General features: G+C 44.0%; 1 protein-coding gene across 3 annotated transcripts in view; it reads right to left on the bottom strand.

The window, feature by feature from the left end:
• The window catches only part of PLEKHM3 (pleckstrin homology domain containing M3), an 86,654-nt gene extending 75,908 nt beyond the window's left edge, over positions 1–10,746 (bottom strand). The window contains exons 1-4 of one of the 3 annotated variants that reach the window (XM_027880146.1): positions 10,673–10,730; positions 6,115–6,315; positions 5,543–5,660; positions 5,314–5,396 (exon numbers count right to left, since the gene is read on the bottom strand). The gene's annotated coding sequence lies outside the window, so the exon portion shown is untranslated. Of the gene's footprint in view, positions 1–4,880; positions 4,965–5,313; positions 5,397–5,542; positions 5,661–6,114; positions 6,316–10,672 lie in introns of those variants that run through there. The other 2 variants (XM_027880145.1, XM_027880147.1) reach the window with 2 other exon arrangements.
• Between the last annotated feature and the right edge of the window lie 9,960 nt (positions 10,747–20,706).

Here is a 20,706-nt window from a genome sequence, read left to right as displayed (position 1 = left end):
GCCTCAGCCACCGCAGAGCTTGCCCTATCCCCTTCTCAACACCCTGGAACCTGCTGTGGGAACCAGCTCTGCTTATCTCACGCTGCTTTACAACTCTGGGCTGAAACAGGCTCCAATGCCAACAAGGAAAATAGGAGAAATTCAATTGGGTAACAACTTGATAGCAGAGCAAATTCAAGCAGCTTCAGGGACATTTCTTCTGTTACATTGCAGGCCTGGGCCACTACAGTCCAGTTTATGAGCTGTGACAAACCAGGTCTGAAGAACAGGTCATCTGTAGAAAAGATGGAGGCACAGCTGTATTTAAATACAATCCACCAGGGCTGGAGCACATAGTACCTAATGAGCTTTTCTGCCTGAGTCTCAGCAACCTCAGACAGTGACCTGAATGTCTTCCAGTGGTATCTTGAATAATCACAGCTTACTGGTTTTGCCACTACAAGGATTTCTGACTTGTTCTGTAGGTCACATCAGCCAAATAATGCCCAGAATCTAAAGAGCACACACCTAGGTCAAGGACAGTCCCTAAAAAACAGGCTCTGCTGTGCAGAGTCTCTGAAAAAAAAAAAAATGAAGCTGAAGACTTAGTTGCTACCTCCTAGTTAGGAAGTTGAGCTGTATTTGTCACGTGGGCCCACCTGAGTGGACAGAGGAGAGAATGAGGATGCACAGATGGCTGACTGTCACACACACAGGCTTTACCATTGCCTGTGCAGTTCTGCACATCGCTGGCACTGACTGCTTGCACAAAGAGCTGAAGAGCTGTCAGGGCAGGTACTGCAGAGCACCCACTTTCCAGCACCCCCCTGCTGTAACTAGATGACAGATGATGCTTTCTCTATTTACAGTATAGCAAAGCCTACCCTGCAAACATTCAGATGTAATCAAAGAACAGTCCTGTTCACTTACACACCGAGTGCTTACAAATCCCAGGCAATACAGTGGCCAGTTCTCTGAGCAGTGACTGAAAACTGTACTCCTGCTTGCCTCTCAGACTCATCTTGGAGCTATCACATTCTCTTGAGTCCTGGCTGTATTTTTTCCCTCAGAACAAGACAAGCTTTCTCCCAGAGTGATTCCGAAACCCCAGGTGACCTACTGCTGTGTACATCAAGTGAGCAGCAGAGCACACAAGCTTGCTGGATTCATCATTAAATGGCTGGATTAAATCTACAATGCATTGCAAGGAATTAAAAATTACAAGAAACTTTTCATATACAGGAGACGACAGTTTCCAAGACGTTGCCATATGATAGTCACTGGTTGGTTCAACATGACCTGGATAATTGTCTTGAGATCACATATTTAAAGCCTGTCTTCAAATGCCTCTTCCCCCAACAGACAAACCAAAATTATTTACTTAAAATTTTCAGAATATCCCAACTTTAAAGTGTCTCACAAAAATATCTTTTGACTGACATTCCTGCACAAACCCACCAACAATATTTAGGAAAGGCTCAAAAGAACTGGAGTAGGAAACTTTCTGGTCAGGAAAGGGCCAGGCTCTAGAGAGGGTAACTGTGAACTTAAGCATAACCATTTCCATGTTGCAAACCCCCCGTTTGCCACAGTCTCGTTTCCCTAAAGATGAAATTGAGTGCCAACATTTATCAGTGAGGAAGAGCTCCCACATCCTGTCTGCTAGACCCAGGGAGAGGCAAAGAGCAGGAAGAGCTGCAATTAACTTGGTGCCTAATTACAGTCAAGCTAAAAGACAGCAGTGATCTCTCTTCTACAGTACAGAAAACAAACAAAAAAATAAACCACTGAGAAACGATGAATTGAAGAAAGAGGTGGAACCAGGGAAGAAGAATAACACCACATTCTGCGAGGGGAAGCAGACCCTTAGTGAGGATACATGAGTCTCGCTCTGTGAAGCTCAGATTTTCCCCAGCTGCTGATCTGACCACTGCCTGTAACAAGGAAGCATCCCCCCCATGTGAGGAACTAACACATCACAGCTATAGAACAGCTCATCCAGTGATGAGCACACAGCAACGAATAATAAACAGTACTTAGGGTATACATTAATTTTAACTGCACTTTGGAAAGAGTGATTAAAACACAAGAAACACTAAGATGAATAGTCCACAACAGCTGCACCAGAGCAGTGTGAGTCCAGAGGGTGAGAAGGTGGAGGAACATGGACCACAGGAAGCTTTTCTTTTCCAGAAACTTAGGGCTGTACAGCTCTCCAGAGATCTTTATCGCTGACTCCTTTGCCTTGAAGCCATCTGACACACATCCCTTCTGGCTGGGGAGCACCCTCAAGTAATGAAGGGCTGTATCACTTCCTGTGGCTGAGTAATCATTTGAAATCTCAGCAGCTGCACTTAAAGGATGAAGGACCCTTAGCAAGAAAAGGACCAGAAAGCCAAGCAGACTGACCAGAGGGGCATTAGCTGATGGTGACACACAGCCCAGGCTGCAGGCCAGCCAAACCCATCCGCATGTGGACACCTTCTTAGGTTACATCAGCCTGAAATCCACCTGCTGGCTGGCTGACCTCACAGGGAAGGGTGTCTTGAGCCCTGGCACTGTCCCTGTAGAACATCTGGATGCAAACACCACAAACCCACACTTAGGTACAAAATCCACATGGACAAACAGAACAAAGCAGGGCAGTGAGACATGGATGTGTGACCTTAAACACATTTGTAGTCTCAAGTAACAACTCAAGGGAGAGTGAATGATTTCTATGCTTATACTCATTTGCTTTGTGTGTACAGGCTTGTTTAAAGCATAACTGGTATTTTACATGCTGCCCTTAACTGCAAGAACACTGCCTGTTCTCCAGACACACAGACACCACAAAACAGCCTGTTACATCCTGAATTCAGCACAGAGTACAGAAACTGTCAAGGAACAGGGTATCCCAGAGGGGGGATACAAACCTCCTCCACTACAAGAGAAAACGTTGAACTAGACACCCAAGAATCAACAAACAACATGACTCATTTCTAATTGTATCTGCCACTATGTACCAGCCTGGCTCCTGCTAGGATGTGGAGCAACTTTGTATATGTCAGCTGAAACAAAATTTTTTTTTTTGTTAAAACCCAAACATTTCTACTTAATGCCAACCGAAATTTTACAAGTATCTTCTCACTCCATGTTTTCTAGGACTAGGTTGAAGGGAAGAGACAGACATTAAATGCTTGAATTGTTTTCTTTTTTTAAAGATCTGAAATTAAGACATTTTCAGTTTGTCCTTGTTGAGCTGTGAACAGAAATAAAAGGCATAGCTGGGAATATACAGCTTCCATTGCCACAGAGGCCAAAAGGAGGGTAAGATACACAGCATCTCCCAAAAGAACACAGGAGACTTTTCTTCCCTGAGGTCATGGCACAGCTATAAGAAAACACACCTGACATCCAAATCTGTCCTGCACACAACTTTCTCAATAGCCCTGACCTGCAACTGTAGCTGACTCCTCCCTCCAACTCTGGTACCCAAAGAACTCGGCTCAGACAGTCCAAGCCGTTCTACAGCAAGACCTGGATCTCCTGTAACTATTAGCGTTTGCATGCTGACATGAATGGTAATACAGTGCTTAATAACAAACTCATTTCAAGCTTCAAACTAAGCCCTTCTCTTGCCTTTCAAAAAAGCCAGGACCATAGTGGGTTTTCACATTAATGGTCAGGAAAAGAGGGGCAGGAGAAGAAAAAGAAGCAATGATCCAAATAACGCTGAAGTTCAGCAACCTACCACAGCAACCCAAGCACTCAGATCCTGGCAGCCCTGCCACAACAGCTGACACCAGGGGCTGGCTATAACCACAGGTACCACTACAGGGTTGTATGACAACTCAGCACACAAATGTTTGCTAAGCTGAAGCACATCTTCATTAGAGAAAATCTTAGCACAAGTCCAGCAGAAACCTCAAGACATCTGATGAAATTAAAATGTTAACACATGACATGACTTTAGTCTGATAAGATTCTGCAGGAATGATGTATCTGGCTCCTGTAGACTGATAAGAACTTTCATTCCACTATATAGTGCCCTGTTTCACATTTTAGGATTCTGATTTTCTTTTAATCCCAAATTTAATGCACTAACTTTGGATAAACAAGCCTTAAAAGCGTCAAGATGAAAACTACTGTTGCTTAAAGTGTATGGGCATTGGTCCCACTAAGATGCTTTCTTATTCTTACATACTGTTGCTCTTGGTAGTCACTTAGTAGGGTTATGCAGTGACAAAAATTAAATTTGTCTGTACAGCCTTGTGGGATCAGGGCCAAACATGAAAATTTGCAGAGCAGATCAGGAGCAAGTTTGGGTTCCTTACACCAATGTAAACTCGAGTTTCTTCCCTTCCCTTACTTTGCAAGGCAGTGACCCTGTCCACTTCTGTGGATTCTCCAGCTAGCACACGTTCATTACCATGTAACAGAGACTCTCCTGTCAGGCCTATTTGATTGCAGAAGGTGTAACTCCACTGGCTATGTCTGAGGGCTTGCTCAGTAAAAGCAGCAATTTTACTGCAATGTAAGACGACCATGGCATTATGTCATACTCTGGGCTATTACAATAGAAAGGGATGTCAGCACCCTGTGCCTACACATCCTGGAGTCTGACTCTTCCGACGGTGAGCACCCAAATTCCTGCTGACACCGGGAGCCGGGTGGGCAAAACGAAAGCACAGGGCAGAGGGGAACGTCTTTCCAGAGGGGCACATGACTGCAGGCGTGTTTGTGCTGTAAATGCCAGCGCGGCCGCGCCCGGGCCCTCGCACACAGCCCCGCACGCCCGGGCGGGCAGCGCGGCCACAGCTGCGGGAAGCCCGGCCCGCCACCGCCCCGGAGGGGCTGGGGAGCTTGGCAGCCCCCTGCGGCCCCGCCCCGCCCGCGGCCCCGGGAGTGCCCGCATTTACCTGCTGCCCGCTCCGGGATTGCTCCGGGAGGGCTCCGGCAGGGCCCGGCCACCCCTCCTGCCGCCGCGTCCTCCCGCAAAGCCGCGGAGGCCCGGCCACCCCTTCCGGCCGCCGCGGGAAACGGCTCCGCCGCAACAAGGTTCCTGCCGCCGCCCGCAGCCCCGGGAGCGCCGGCGGAGCGCGGCCTCGGGCCCGCCCTGGGAACGGCGGGACAGCCGCCGCCCGGCCCTGCAACCCGCCGGAGGCTTACTGCCCCTCAAAATATAGCAATAGAAACACCCGCGGGTTTTCCTGTACGAGCACTAGGGGTAAATTTGCGCCTTTCCAAGTTTAAAGTGGCCGAGATTCTCGGGGAGCTGGCACTTGACTTCAGGAGTGATGGGAAGGGCAAAATCCTGGCTGGATTTTAAGTCCCAAGTGCAGGCACGCTTACCTGGGCGCGAAGGCTGCGGGGAGCAGCAGCACAGAGTATGGATCCATATCGCCACAGGGCAGCAAAAGGATCGCTGGCAGAACCTGTTACCCAAGGAAAAAAAGAATTACAAGACAATTACAAATGGCTTATTTAATACAGTCCGTAGCAGGGCACCCCACCCGGCAATACAGGCCCTGTAAAAATAACCTCATGGCAAGAAACAGCCATGTGCGGGTGAGAGGTGTACCTGGATTTTGACGTTTGGTACGTGCAGAGCAGTCCTGGGTAGCACCACGCACACGTTTAAACCCACGGGCGCAGTGGTGTTTCACCGGCTGCATCCCAGGGGAGTCGGCAGTGCAGTGCTGAGCAGCAGAGACGAGGTTAATGCTGAAATGTAACTGCATGAAGATGTGGTGCTGAACTGAATCCATAAAGAGGATTCACATTCCACAGCAAAAGGCAGGTGTTAGGTCAGCTTGCATCAGTAGTTTTTCTTCTCATCCTCGCAGAGCGACCACTTAGTGTCTACTGCTAAATCCAACTGGCACAATTAACAAAGTTGCATTTGTTTGGATTATCTCATTTCAGTGACAGTAAGGCTGAATGAGAGCGTTTGGCACAAAAAAATACCAGTTCATCTGATTGAAGATTAATTAATCTTAGCTTTTACAAATAGTATATTAGTAGACCACTATACATTTCAAGCCCTGCTCCTAAAGATGAATGGTTCCTTCAGTGGGTAAAAAGGATTGATCTTTTTATTCCAGTTCAATTGTATGCACTGAGATCTCACAAAGGAGGAGGCAGTATCATTACCTGCCATGTTACTTATCACCATCCAGCCTCTTCTCAAATTGTACTGAGACATTTGTCTCTGGGTCTCCTCAGAAGGAAAGGGACTCTCTAGGCCTCTTGGGTCTGATGATGTTTCAGAACTTTGCCTCACTGCCAGATACGAACTAAAAGTTTCCATTCCAGGTCTAACAAAATCGTGCAAAGAGTGTGCTCATCCATCACCTGTAGGGACACAAATGTCAGGGGAGGAGAGTAGGCAGCAAGTGTGTGCTGTATAGAAATCCATCCTTCCCTTGGTTCTGATTTCACTGCTGTTGAAGAGAAATTACCTCTGTTTAACATTACACTGAGACAGTTTTCTGGGAAGCAGCCCCTATATCATTTTTCACCTGCAGTGAGAAAGTGATTTCATACTGCAGAAGAACATAGATGTCATTGGTTTTTAGGGGAGGACAGCAAAGAAACTTTCTTCAAGATTGCTCACTCTTCTGCTCAAAAAAAAGTCTCCCAGAGTCACTTGACAGCCATGAATCTGGAAGGACAGCAAACATGTATGCTGGACCCAGAACAATCCCAGTTGTCTTGGCAGCCAAGGCAAGTCCCAGACTTTCAGTGCAGTCAGGCATTATTCCTGACCCCTGTCTTTCCTACAGCCCTAGCATGTCCCACCGTGCTCCTTGGGACCCCATGTGCCAAACACATCCAGGCACTACAGTGGAGTCCACTGTGCAACTCCCCCTGCCCCCAGAGTCCCAGGTCTGTAGGGAACACTGTGTTCCTCCAAGAAAGGAGGGGAACACACAGTGAAAATGGTTGATACTGGTCTCTTCCTTTTGTCCTTCTCAGCCTCCTAAAGAGCACTTTTGACAGCTCTAGATATTCCTATTTCTGTTCTTACATGCTGGAAACCCTTTGCAAAGGTATTGAGATGGGTAACACTTTCCATTTCCTAGGCAAAATGCAGTTAACATGCACCTTTGTTACAATGGCTGCTAGAGAACAGTTTGGGTTCAAGTTTTTAATTTTCCATTCTGTCTGAGAAGCGCTTTATAAATGATTGCCACCATTTTACTGACAAGAGGAAGGGATTCTGTACCTTTTCTAAGTCACATTTTTATATCTGTGATCTACCACATATCCCTCTACCACAGCCTAAAACAACTGAATCTGAGAACAGGTAACTACATTTCCTCCTTCTAGTCTGGTAAAGATTTCTCTTCCTGCAGTCTGTGTGCCAATAAAAAAAAAACCAATGACCAACATTATCCTTCAAAGTTGGATAACACTCTCTAATTCTGAAGAAATTTCACTTTGAAATTTTTTTGTTATTTATATATATCTATAAATATATATATAGACATCTTTAAGAATGAAAGTTCCAGATTTTGCAATTTTCATTGTTTAAGTATATCTCTGTCCTACAATATGAAATCATGAGTTGTTTGCAGCAAGGTATACTGGTTAAAGACACGGCTGTGGCTATCTATGAGAATCTTCCACACAGCTTGACTTCAAGCTTTGTCCCCCTTTTCACAAACCTGACCCAACACTGAACAGAGTACACGGAGCCAGCTGTGCGAATGAACAAACTGTGCCCTACTTGTCCATATGACGAAGACGTAAAGGAACTCATCTTCCCGCTACTTGGAATGTCTCAAATGTCAGCTTTTCACTAGTTTTTAGATCATGGTTCTGCAAGTTTAGACAGTTAACACTGAAAGAGGGAGAAAATTACTCTCTGCTTACACTAGAAACTTATCTGCTTTCCTTGTGGGAGAGTTTGCAGGACCAAGAGCTCTTTAGATCTGAACATCTTCCACAAGTACTGCAGAATTATCTTCCAAAGACCAGATCATTGTACTACGTATTCCTGAGCTTGACAATAAATATCCAAACATCTTTCTCAATCTGAGAAACTCTTAAGAACCCTTTGGGCACATCCTTTGCTGGCATAATGTGAAAGGAGCGATGCCCATTTATTGTGGCCCTAACAAACTTGACAGCTCATACCAGCTGAGCATTACACCCACTGTCTTCCCACCGCTGCCTCTGAAGAAGTGGCCTTTTTTCACACATTTTAATTACTGACTCCCTACATAGAAGCTATTACCTCACAGAAAGGCCATTAACTGGCACGTTCAGCACAAGATGAAGCCTTTCTGATAATTGTTCCTTGAGTTCATATTTGTGAAAATAAATATCATCAGATGATTAAATTAAACACTGCAGCCAGCCCAGCTATACACTATTTTCACTTATGATGCAGAAGGGGAGATCAAAGAGAAAGGCCCAGGTAGAGTTATCCCAATTCCTCCAAGTTTGGTTGATAATACCTATTGAACATGCTAATTAGATTCCTCCTTGGGGTATGCAGCAGAAAATTAACCCTTCCAAAATTGGGCGGTATGGCCATTTTCATGCTCTGTAATCATCTGGATGCAGAGGGATGATTGTCTCATCTCCTCTGTATAATAAAGCAGCAGCACAGCCTGATTCCGATTTTGGAGACTCTTGGGCCTCCACTCCATCCACTTTGGTATCTTGTGTGGGCGCGAGGAGAGCTGTGCCCGGGGAACATGAGGAAAGGCTGGAGGCACTCCAGTCCTGCGGGGTTTCTGCCTCCAGCTCTTCCCTTTTGGTGAGCAGACATGCCCGTGTCTGCGCTACTGCAACGAGGAGTAACACGGTTCTCTCAAGCGCCCTGGCACAGCCACTGTTTAAATAGGGAGATTGTTTCCGAGATGGAGTTTCGCCCAGCACTTCCCTGCTTTGCTTCCTTGGGCCGTGGAGGGCAGGAGACGCGAGCGCAGCAGTGGGCAGCGTAGTCTGTTCCCACTGCGAGCCCGCTGTCCTCCCGTGAGCGCACACACCCACACAACCAGAAAGCTCTGCTATTCTTCTGCTAATGGGATTGGCACCGCTTAAAGCAGTCTGCGAGGGTATTGTCTGCAACCACAGCAAGAGAAACATTATTCAAAGGCTATTCAGGCCCCAAAAGAAGCGGCAGAGCAGAGTAATTATCGGAGACTCTCCATTAACGAGGGCATCTTTGCTCTTTGTCTGTGTTGGTTTAATAAGGGCCACTAATGGGGCCGGGGGAGGGGCGCACTAATGCTTCTAAACAAACCTCCTTCCCTTCCCCACCCCCGCACTGTGAGGAGAGCTGCCTTTATGGGCACTGACAGCCGGGTTGGGAGTTACCATATTGCAGAGTGACCTTCGGGAAAACTTAGTGTGAACCCAGCCGCTTTCAGCCCCATCCCCACCGAGCCGCTGGGAGCATCGTTTGGGTAGCTGTTCTCTTTATAGCTTTTCCATATTTCCCGGTGCTTGCCAGACCGTTTTGTACACCCCCCGCCCGACCTCTCTCATGTCATCTTGTGACCCTTCATGGCTGGACACGACGGCACTGAGTGGCAGTAATGAGGGACGACAGTGCAGATTAAGTTCTCGCAGAAAAACCCGGGGCTGCTGTCCATTATCCAGCAGCTGTGACTGGGAGATGCTGCTGGGAAGGCAGGACTGGAGCCGCCTCCCCTTCCCACACTGCTGGAGAAGGCAGGCTGGCATGTCTCCTACCTTCTGGCTGTGGGCACTTTTCTGGTGATGAAGAGATGAACTGAGGCAAAAGTGCACATGAACTTCTATCCCGAGATTCCTCAGGGCCACTTTCAGGAGAAAATTCTTCTGGGGACTCCTAGACTGTCCCCATCTTCAACCACCAGTTGTAAGGGGCCAGTTTTTGAGTTTGCAACATTCCAGGGTCAGATGCATGCTGGTCACTCTAACAGGGAAATGCGGACAAGAGGTCTCAGGAGGTCTCTGCAAAAGGCAGCATTCAAACCATGACCTGTAATGGTACACACAGATTGGAATAATGAACCACACAGCCTTTTCCAAGGTGTTGATACAAGGTTGAGAACTGCTATACTCACTTCTAGCCAATGAGGAATCTAAGGAACAATAAAAGGAAATTATTCCTCCAAATTTGGGCAGGTCTTTTACTGAAGCCAAGCCCTGGGTACCGTGTTACTCTACAAATGATGCACTCCTAACAGATGTTTGTACCATACAACCAGTGCATGCACTGCAGAGCAAAGCAGTGCCTGTGTACCTGGATGTGTGCAGGGCAGCAGTCTCAGGAACCTCATTGATGAGCCTCTTTTGATTTTATCTCGCTGAGGTAAGGAATGACAAAAAATCTCTGTTCAGGCACCCACGCAGTCCTCTCCACTTAAGCAAATGTCCTGGTGCTAAAGGTTTATCACAAGCAGCAGAAGAAAGATATGTGGAAACTCCTCACTGCTTAAACCACATCACTCCAGTTTGAAGAAACAGACTCCACACAGGACTTCACCCTTGTTTCCTCACGGCTTGGTAGTTTTGAAATTTTCATGATTTCAGCCTTTTCCTTTCAACATTTCACCAGTAACTGCATCTCTTGTAACAAAAGCAACTTTTCATAGGTGCTCCTCTGACTCACCTCTATAGGATCAAAACATAGAACAATCTTGCAAGTCAAACAAAGAGCAATCACCCTTTACACACAGAGAGCTGTCACAGTGAAATTAAATAATACCTGAGGTCATTCTTGCCATGGCAGAGCTAGGAAGTGGATACAGTTCTGTCTCCCGAGTCTTACTGTAGTGTACCAAGATCAGTGGTATTTCTTTTCCCTCTTTTGAAATGTCTGGAGGATTACACTCCTGAAACAGAAAATCCATCGTATTTTCAGTATTTCATTCTTAATGTTAATCAATTTTTGTTCATTTTCTTTTTTTTCTTTTTTTTCTTTTTAGAAGGATAATCATTGAGCATACATAAAGCAATGGATTACTAGGAGCACACAACCTGGCCTCTGATTGATGTGGGTTTTGCTTTATAAGTGTTTTTAAAAGTCCTCCTTCTTTGCCACCAGCAGATAATACTGTCAGCTTTGTTGCAGATGAAGACAATATTTTGAACAAAAACAAAATAGTAACTCAGAAGGGAGAACTGAGGTCTCCCTGATGCAAATCAAGGGGAAATGAATGGAAAGATGAAAACAAGTTGGCTTATAACTGAGAAGAAATGGGTACCCCAGAAAAAGTCATTGCAGCATGTAAAGGAGGGACAGCCACATCAGACAGATTTGTCATGAGAAAGGGCAATTTTGAGACCTGGCATGAAGGAAAGCTCAGTGAGCACCTTGAGCTGGCAGGCTGAAATGAGATGGTTCTGTAGAAGGGAGGAGAGCTTGCAGCCCTCTGTCTCCCAGTGACAGAGACAGGATGGGCAGTGAGAGGGTAGTGGATCTATTTCTTGGAATTTCAGCCAGAACAGCACAGCTGAAGGTAAGGCATCAAGTACAAAAGAGATAGAAATACAGCAAGTAAGGTCTTGGAAGCAAAGCTTCCGTCTAAGAGCCATCACCTTGCCTGCAAGTCTTTGTCCAAATAGTTCTCTTTCAGGTATAGTTCCCGCAGAGAGCAGAGAATGACTACATTGGACCTCATCAAGTCAGTTCTATTTAGATTTGCTCTTTAACACCTATAGTTTAATACAAGGATATTTCTTCCCTGCTTTTCCTTTTTTTTTTTTTTTAATTATTAATTCTGCTAGCATTTGAGGCCAACAGACAATGACTGTAAGTGGATTCCTTCCAGGCTGCTCTGCTTCACTGTACTGCCATTAACTTGTCACGCTTCAAATAACTATCTAACTGGGATCTGATCTGAATCCCACTAAAACAATGAAAAGACCTGCATTGGCTGTGCAGTTTTGGATTGTGCCCTGAATTGTGTTTGAACTCATTTAATGTAGATTTGAGCCATTTATTCAATTGCACCCGTGCCTTGAAACCCAGGGGAAATTGAACAGGAGTAAAATATGCATTTGCAGAAAATCTTTTATGTGTGTTTGCAAGCAGAAGACGTACTGAAATATGGGGCAGGAAGCAGCTATTAATCTCTGCAAGTACATCCCGGTTTAGTTCAATGCAACTTCCCTGCTTTGTCTTCATATCCTTTGAGCTTTTCTTTCTCTACAAAGCAGGTCTTGCTTTGCCAGCTTAGCAAAAACCTGTCCCTCTAATGCCCTCAGCTGGTGCTTCCTGCTCCTGCCCTCTCCTTTTCATTCCTGCAGGCCATCGTCCTGGCCAGCAGCAGTCATACAGAGAGGTATTCACTCACCTAAAAAAAATCCAATGCGCAGGCTGGAAGGTGGAAAGACCTTCCCCGGTTCTTCGTTCGCGAAGACACTGGCCACACACTCACTTAGCAGCCAGGTAGACCAAGGCCCCTCAAGAACAGGGGGCACAGTAACAATTATTTGACATTTTTGCCTCTCCAAGCAGCTGCATTTGGAAAGGTTTAAAGGCAGGAATGCCAGATTAGGATGGTGACTTTCTGCCTTTACTCCTCAGGTATGCCATGGGCTTCCTGTGTGAGTTTAGGCAAGCTACTTTTGTCTCCACATCTCCACTTCCCTGTTCAGAACGGGGAATGTTGCTGTAAGGGTACATTTGAGAACACAAACTTTACACTGATAGGGACTGAGAAATTAAGCTGTTCATGAACTCATGTCCTGACCAGTCTGATGTGGCTTCTATATCCAAACAATCCAAGGACTGGGATCACCACAGCACTATTCAGCCTCCCCACTTTATGGGTATATAGGCAGCCTTGAGGGATGAAGTTGAATGTTCAGTACTCTCATTTCCTGATATGTCTTTTGTGCTGCTCCACCTGCCCACAAACTCTCCCCGCCTGTCTTTGCTCCAGGCCCATCTTTCTCCTTGTCCCAGCCCCACCCAGTTCCTTGGCCTTTTGTGGCCTGTTTTGGTCCATGGTCCATGGTTTCTTCAGCTTCCCCGTCATAGGCATTGACCTTATTCTGGTGTCAGAACATTGCTCATTCTCCCTGTGAAGTCTTTAATACAGCAGACAAGAGCAATATCTATGACAGGAGAGGCAGCTCAGTGCAGAGATTCCCCTATCCAGCACCAATCCTGCCAGCTTTGGGACTGGGAGGAGTAGTGACACCTCAGTGCTGTGCAACACTGCACTCACCTGCCTGTGGCACCATGCCAGCAGCATCCTGCACCCACAGCCTAGAACAGTCCCTCTGCAGAGCAGCACAACCGTGTGGAGCCTCCAGCCAACTCAAGGGTCTTTCACATGCCTCGGCTTGCCTGCAATGTGGAGACAAGCCTATGTGAGCTCCTTGCCAAGCAGAAAATGCTGTGGGAAGAAAATACTGAAGCTGGAGTGAGATCAATGAACAGATATTATACAGCATTAACTTCCACCTCAATTTCCCTGGAAAGGTTTGGATAGAGAGCCCTGACACTGATCACTCAGGAAGTCTGAGATGCTAAAGCTTTCACAATGTAATTTGCTGACTCTACCTTAAAAAAAAGTCTGTAACTCCTGACCATTTATAGTTGTTCCTGCTAGACTCTTACTGGTTTCCTCCTCAGAAGTTACAGCCACACTTTCAGTGTCTGCCTTTGCCGTAGTGACTTCATCTTAATGCTAATTTGATTAGTAAGTAGCAGAGCAGGGAAAGAAGCAAGATTTAGTTGTTGCTGCATTCCTGTGATCTCTGGCTGATGTTTTAGCCTTTCAGTTAGTTATTTAGCTGCAGTTAGATGTAAGTTAGAGCAGGGTACTTTTTCTCTCTGATATGAGGAACAAGAACACAAATTTGACCATAAACGTCTGTATACTTTCCCCATAGCTTGCAACTCCTACACTGTCCTGAGAGCTAAAATCCTCTTTACTCTACATATCTATCACCATATTCATGTTCCAAGTACATCCAAGAACAGGGTCAACCTGAACAATATGTGTTATAATAGATAATAGTCTCAGCCATTTTCATTTTAACTTCTAAAGTTAGGGCACAAATAAAAACAAGTTAAAAACACTGACAGAATTAACAGGGAATCCAGCTAAATAAAAAGGATGCATTCATGTTAATGGGGTGAACCTCTTAGATGATTAAGGAACATAAGTTTGCCTTGACCAGGGGAGTCTCTACCGCGTCACCTATAAGAAAATAAGTAACAGCTTTTTTGGTACTCATGGCATCCTGTAAGAGTAAAGCCCTAGCAGTCTAGCTTTATGCAACTGTTACATGATACCAAAAGAAAAATTTCAGCCCTCTGTACCCAAGTTCACCTTGAAGAGTGCTGAAGTATCTTCTATTGCACAAATTAGACTGAGCTGCAAATCAACACTTAGGAAGTCTGTAGTACTTGAGCTTAGGTATCTGTGAAGTCAGTGCCATTGTAATGCCTTCCCATCTTCAGCCCTTTGCAAGAGCCCCCTTGTATGGCTTCCCAAACAGCATCTATTCCACCAGGACAGCATATTTCTGACAGTAATATTCCACTGAAATACTGTGACTGGCATTTGAGTGATTATTTTGTATCATATCTAACATCCATCTGTCTATACTATCCTTCCTACCTGACATATTGTACTTTCCCCACCATGGCTATTCTGATGAAGAGTAGACTAAAGGCTTTACTTTGATGTTGGCCTGACAGTACCTAAAAGCCCATCGGAAGGACACTGGTCCCTCCTTGCTGATGTGGAAGTAAAGAGAAAAATCATGACACTGGCCACTTCTCATCCCTGAACTGGAGAGGGGCAAAAAAGCCTCACACTTCCATCCATTAGTATTGCACTTGTTCACCTTGCATTAAACACTTCGCATTTACAACGAGCTAAGTTAGAAGCAGAACAGTTCAGTGTGTGCAGGTGACAATGTTAGAAGCCCACGTTGGTTCCAGCCCCAGCTCCCCTTGCCGGAGCGTGTGGCCGGGAATCACTGCCCTCTCCCGGGCACAGCTGCCCCCACACAAACACCGAGCCCCGCTTGCCAAAACTCTGCACAACAAGTTTGCTTCGCCTCGGGCACTGGAGGAGTATGATTGACTACTTACTGTTGCCGTGACAATTGAAATAACCTGAGCATCACAGTGACAGCTGAGCTACCTCTGAAAGAATAAGGATTTGCTGAAATATAATTGAACAGGATACAGGTAGTGCTCACTAGGATTTGTAATCCACACATCAAGAACTCTGAGTAATGAAATGGCTGTAATGTAAATTAAAATTTGCTCTGATTATGCAAAGTTATCTTAACTAATATATTTAAGCTAGTTCATTTCAAATGTGGCTGCATTTCAGCTGCCAAAGACCACAGCTTCTGGTGGCTAATGTGCTTTCATTAGCCTGCCCTGTTACAGTGACAGGTTCCTAGTGCAGACAAACAAGGAGACGGGGAAAGAATCAGCCAACATGTTTCATGATGTTTCCTTGTGCTTTCAAGTCACCTCCTGGCTGCTCTGGAAAATTTCCCTTTTAGTACTACTTTGTACATACATACATATATATATATATGTGTGAGTGTGTATGTATATATATACATTTATGTGTACACACACATCCACAAGGGCTCCCTGTATTATAGCCCCCGTGTATTCACAGGGATATGAGAGCTTATTTCCTCCAAGGAAGTTGGGAAAATAAATCCAGCCATGACAGAGGTGCTCAGATATAGCTACAGCATTTCATTATCTGAGTATCTCTGAAAGCCATGTGTAATTTCCTAAGCAGATACACTCAGCCCTCCTAATTTTGCCAGTGATGGAAAAAGGTGCATTATAGTCATCAATGGCACTTTACTTCCCATCTGTATTTCCTCAAGAATTGTCCAAGATATCACGATTCACTCTGGCTGCTCAAGCCACGAGCTCCCTCTAGTATCAAAATGGATTAATGCAGTTGGTACCTTTGTCATCCTAAAGGAACAGAGAGCAAATGTAAGGAAGTATCAGTAAGATGAGGGAAGTCTGACTCTTTTCTTCATTTTTGACAACAAACTTCAAATCAAGACAAAAAAACCCTTGAAGTTATTTCTGTGCACATAACTAAACATTGTCACCTTAAGAACAGTGAGGCAAACACACCCACAGGACAGGAAAAGGCAGGATCTTATTTTACATCCTTATCCAGCAAACATGGGTACAGATTGTAGAAGTGCACTCTGGTCATCAGCTTTCACAAGAGAGCAGTATGAGCTGGCAGGATGATGATTCTGGCTTTAGAGATGTGCTCACCGCTTAAAAGAGCATTGTCACCAAAAAGGAAGTAAGAGCACAGAAAAGAACGAACTTGGATAATAGGTAGCTCAGGCCACAATATTCAGGTTAGGTTTTTAGAGATTTTCTTCCATTTTGTAGCATTTGGGACCAAAGCAGAGGATTATTTAGTGATGTTAAGGGCTCCCCTTCCCCAAGAGTACTGAAATGCTGTCCCTTGAGTAAATTCTGTGAGTGAGACAGGGCTCCCCTGCTATGATTTAGATCTTTCATCTAGAGTGTGTTGGCAAGTCGTCTTTCCCAGACAGAGGGGAAGATGAAGACATGTAGCCAACACCTTTTTTGGTGGCATTTGGGAGTAGTTTTAGAGGTGGCAAGCACAAACATATGCTAAAGCCTGTATGTCCCTGCTCCATTGACTACAGTATTTGTGCTGTGCCAGGAGCCCAGGAAGCCTCTCGCTGTGGCACAGGAATTCTCTCAAAACACAGAGGGAGCCAAGAATGACAAACAGAATAAGGCAAAACTCCTGACACAAGAGAGAGACAGTCAAATGGATCTGCTGCTACACATAATTACTGGACAAAACTGCAAGACAAAATACTGTGTAGAAGCAACACCAACTACTGCTCAGTAGTTAAGAGAAAGAGCCTTCTCCCATTTTCAGGAGAAAGCCACAACTCTGTAGCCCAGGCAGGCACTTTAAATTTCAGTTGTTTGTGACATTCCCGATGACTCCTCTGCATTAGTGTCTGCTGCCCTGTCTTTGACATCAAAGACTTGTCCTTGACATATATCACAGGTCCATCAGTGAAAGACGATTCCTTCATGCTACCAATATTCCTGAAAGATCTCCTCTCATAACCTGTTGGCTTAAGTGGCTATCACCCCTCCCAAAGCTAAGAACTAGAGAATAGAGAGCCTGGGATAGAAACATACTCCTTCTAAACAGCCTGAAGGAGGACTGGGAAAAAGTATCTTCCCACTTCAAATGCTACAGAAATAGCTGGATCACTTAGTGGAGTTCAACCAGCTGCCATCACAAAGCTCCCAATCACTTTCTCTGCAGTGCTGCTCATTAATTCTCCTAGAAATCTTTTGATCTAATATGTGAACAGCCAGAAAATAAACAGGGCTCATGTCCATCCCCTGTTTTGTTCCTTCTTCTTCCTCTGCTGGGTATAAGGATGATTGCTGTGTCCCCTGCCAAACCTCAGTAACTCTGTAGCTATTGTTTTCCAAACAGCAGCACCCTCAGCCTATCTTTTTTGCTTGACCCTGTAGATGACCAAAAACTTTCATCAGGGCACAGATTTTCCAAAGAAAGAGTGGGGTCTTAAAGACCACATAATTACTACTGTCACTTATCTACTGCCACTGAAAGCCAACAAAAATCTGATAATAGCCAGCAGAAATGGTTTTGGATGCGTCACTCTGTGCTAACTCTCTAATTCCTGTCTGATGCTGCTTGTCCCTGTATTAAGTGCTAATGTCATAAATGTGGGTTAGTACTTCAAGATGTAAATTAGCAAAGAGAACCCACCATCGAAAACCAAAAAATTACCTGCTTTTCCCATGCAATATTTTAAAACATCAAGTGAAGTAAGTATAAAGATAAAAAAAAAATATAACTAATTAAAACCCCCAAAAGAATGGTACTTTTCATCCCAGTGGTTTAAGTCAATATGAGCACTCCTTTCTGGCACAAATTAATCAGACTATTACCTATTAGAGTATGTAGCAATAGTCAAGCAAATATTATTTCCCCTCAGTCTCCCTTCTAATGGAAAACAGGACCTACAAATTCGAAGACTTTTTTTTTTTTTTTTTTAATTTATACAAAACTGTGTGTGCTGCTGAGAGGGTTTTGGAGGTTTGTGACAGCATGTGCTCAGGTCCACAATACCAGCTTAGTTCATGCTCCAGGATTTAAGATCATGTTCTATGGGCTTTTCAAAAGCAGGAGTTAGTTTTAGTGCACATTTTCCTTGTGATACAGACTTCGTTAGGTCTTTCTTCAATATTTTCCCCTGCTTCTCTTTTCGAAATTTCTGACACAGCTCATTATCATCTAGAAGACAGCTAAAATATTTGGTTGTGACACTGCACTGCACTTCTCGTGTAGCCAAAGGTTAACCATTCATTCTAAAACAGCAGGAAGGAACCTGAGTAAGTGTTGGTCAAGTCGCGAATAACCTCGTTCAGTTCTTACTCTGGGGGCAAAGAGGGTAAACTCTTGATGACCTGTGCAAAAGGTGTTTCAAGTACCAGCCTTGGGGAATGCTAAGATTCAATAAGGATAACATCAAAAATTTGTTCCCCTCTGATTCCTCAAAATGTCAGTACTCACCATATCATGCCAGTGTCGTCTTCCCAGCAGCCTTAAATAATTCCATCTCTGGAAAACTAGTTTTTATGTAGACAGCCAACTTTACTAACCTTTCTGTAAATCACCTAAGTAATGGAAAAGAGGTTTTTTTCTAAGTTAGTAAACAAGACTACTTCACACACCAGAGAGAGCTTGCCACTGGAATGTATAGAAAAAAATTCCCTGAAGAAATTAAGTGACACCAACTGGAAACCTGAAAAAAAACCCACCCACAAGGCAGTATTATCTATCCGTAATATTATTAGCACTATATCCTGGATCCTAGAAAACTCTCCAAATAAGCTTAATATATTATCTTTTGTTATCAGCGAATGCTACAGAGAAAAAAAAAACCAGCAGTTTTACTCCTCAAATATCTCAAGGCACTTACCCATGTACAAATTTAAAATATGCCAGGTGTTGCCTCTGTTTCTGGACTTAAAACATTTATTGTGCACTCTCTTCTTTTTATCATCTCACTGGTATGTCAACAGCAAGACACTAAATAATGAACACAGAGTATTTTTAGGCATCTCATAAAAAAGCAGAAAGCATTGCTGCCTCACAGCATACTGTATTTGTCTATGATGCCAGTCAAACCTCTCTGGAACACTTGTTCATCTTTATAACATTATGCCCAAATGGTAACTCTGAGTGCAGAGGTGGCCTCAGTGCCTGCTCTCTTTGAAAATTCTGGCCACTCAAAATTAAATATGATTCCAGTTTCCTTACCTGAAGCAATTTTTGCTTCAGTTTGGAACATATATTCATTTCAAAATAGTCACTTCATTGCTAACAACTGCTAACAACTCAAAGAAATGGGAATTCATCAATTCCAAAAGTAAAACACAGATAAAAGAGTGAAGACAGAATGTGAAGTTTCTCTCAAATCTCTTCTGATAACTATCAGTAATATTCAGACACTTCTACTATTTCTGTTAGAAAATATACGAAGTGTCATATATCTTACCATGAAGAACTTGTGTATTATGCTCTGCACGTTAACTATCAACTATTTTTAACTTACTCTACATAAGAGATCAGATAAATCAGACCCTCCACTGGATACACAAAGGAGCTGAACACCAAGTAAAAGCTTAACAAAAAATCAAGAGAAACCAAACCCACCACAGACTGGTGTTTTACAAAGTGCTTTATTTCCCATTTCTTTCTGCAATGGTTCATAATCTTTATTTTTGTTTGTAAGGTCAGAATAAACACCAGCATACCACCAAAGGCATTAGCCTGTGCCTAATCTCTTAAAGATCTTACCTTACTAATGTTAATTATGCTGGAAGACTTAATCTTTTGTTACCACTTGTCCACAGTCAAACTTTTCCATTTTTGCAGTTATTAGCTAATCTCTCATTTTGCAAAGGAGCTCACAAATCTGAAATAAAAGGAATGGAGACACTTTTTTTTTCACAGATTGAAGTAGCTGAACAAAACTACATTTCACTATGCAAACATTGATCTTTTTACAACTGCAACCAATAAACCCTAGGTCACAGCTCCTGAAGGTGCTAAATTTGGTTCCAGAGTAGTCTGTTTTTTTAAAGATGTCAAACTCACTTTGCCTGATCCAAGTTCACAAATTTATGGAGTACTTCAGTGCAGAAGATTTTTTGGTAGCTATAGAACACAGATAACCATGGACTCTTCCAGAGCAGCTGGTGGCTAAGCAAGCAGGGCTGTCCTCGAGAGCTACACAATGAGGAGTTCCCTTTCTTTTCATAAAACTTCTAGAGAACAGAGAACTGCCATATATATTACTTCTATGGCCTTGACATAGCCAGAAAAGCCTAATGAATAAGTGATACAGTAAATAAACCGTGAGACAATAATCAACAGTGTGTGATATCACTGGAAGACATCACTTGATGAAGTTATAATGACAGGGCAATTCTTTCTGAAGCTCATCTAATTTATTATCAGTCTTCTTTATCCACCACAAATAGCTTTGTATCCTCCAGACAGACAACTAACAATTCACCATGTTCCTTTTAACAGAGAATCTTCCTTTCATAGTGAGATGTGAAGAGAGGGCAAAAAATAGATTAATTGAGCTAATGTTAGGAAGCTATCCATAAATTCTGTATTCCAAGTAGTGCCCCCAGTAGAAACCATGAAATGTGTCACGCCAGCTAGTACC

This window comes from Empidonax traillii, unplaced genomic scaffold, assembly GCF_003031625.1.
Source record: "Empidonax traillii isolate 1590-97213 ecotype Southwest subspecies unplaced genomic scaffold, ASM303162v1 scaffold65:size4453928, whole genome shotgun sequence".
In the NCBI taxonomy this organism is placed as follows: Eukaryota; Metazoa; Chordata; class Aves; order Passeriformes; family Tyrannidae; genus Empidonax; species Empidonax traillii.
Note: the sequence above shows the minus strand (reverse complement) of the source record. Positions and strands in the feature narration are given on the sequence as shown.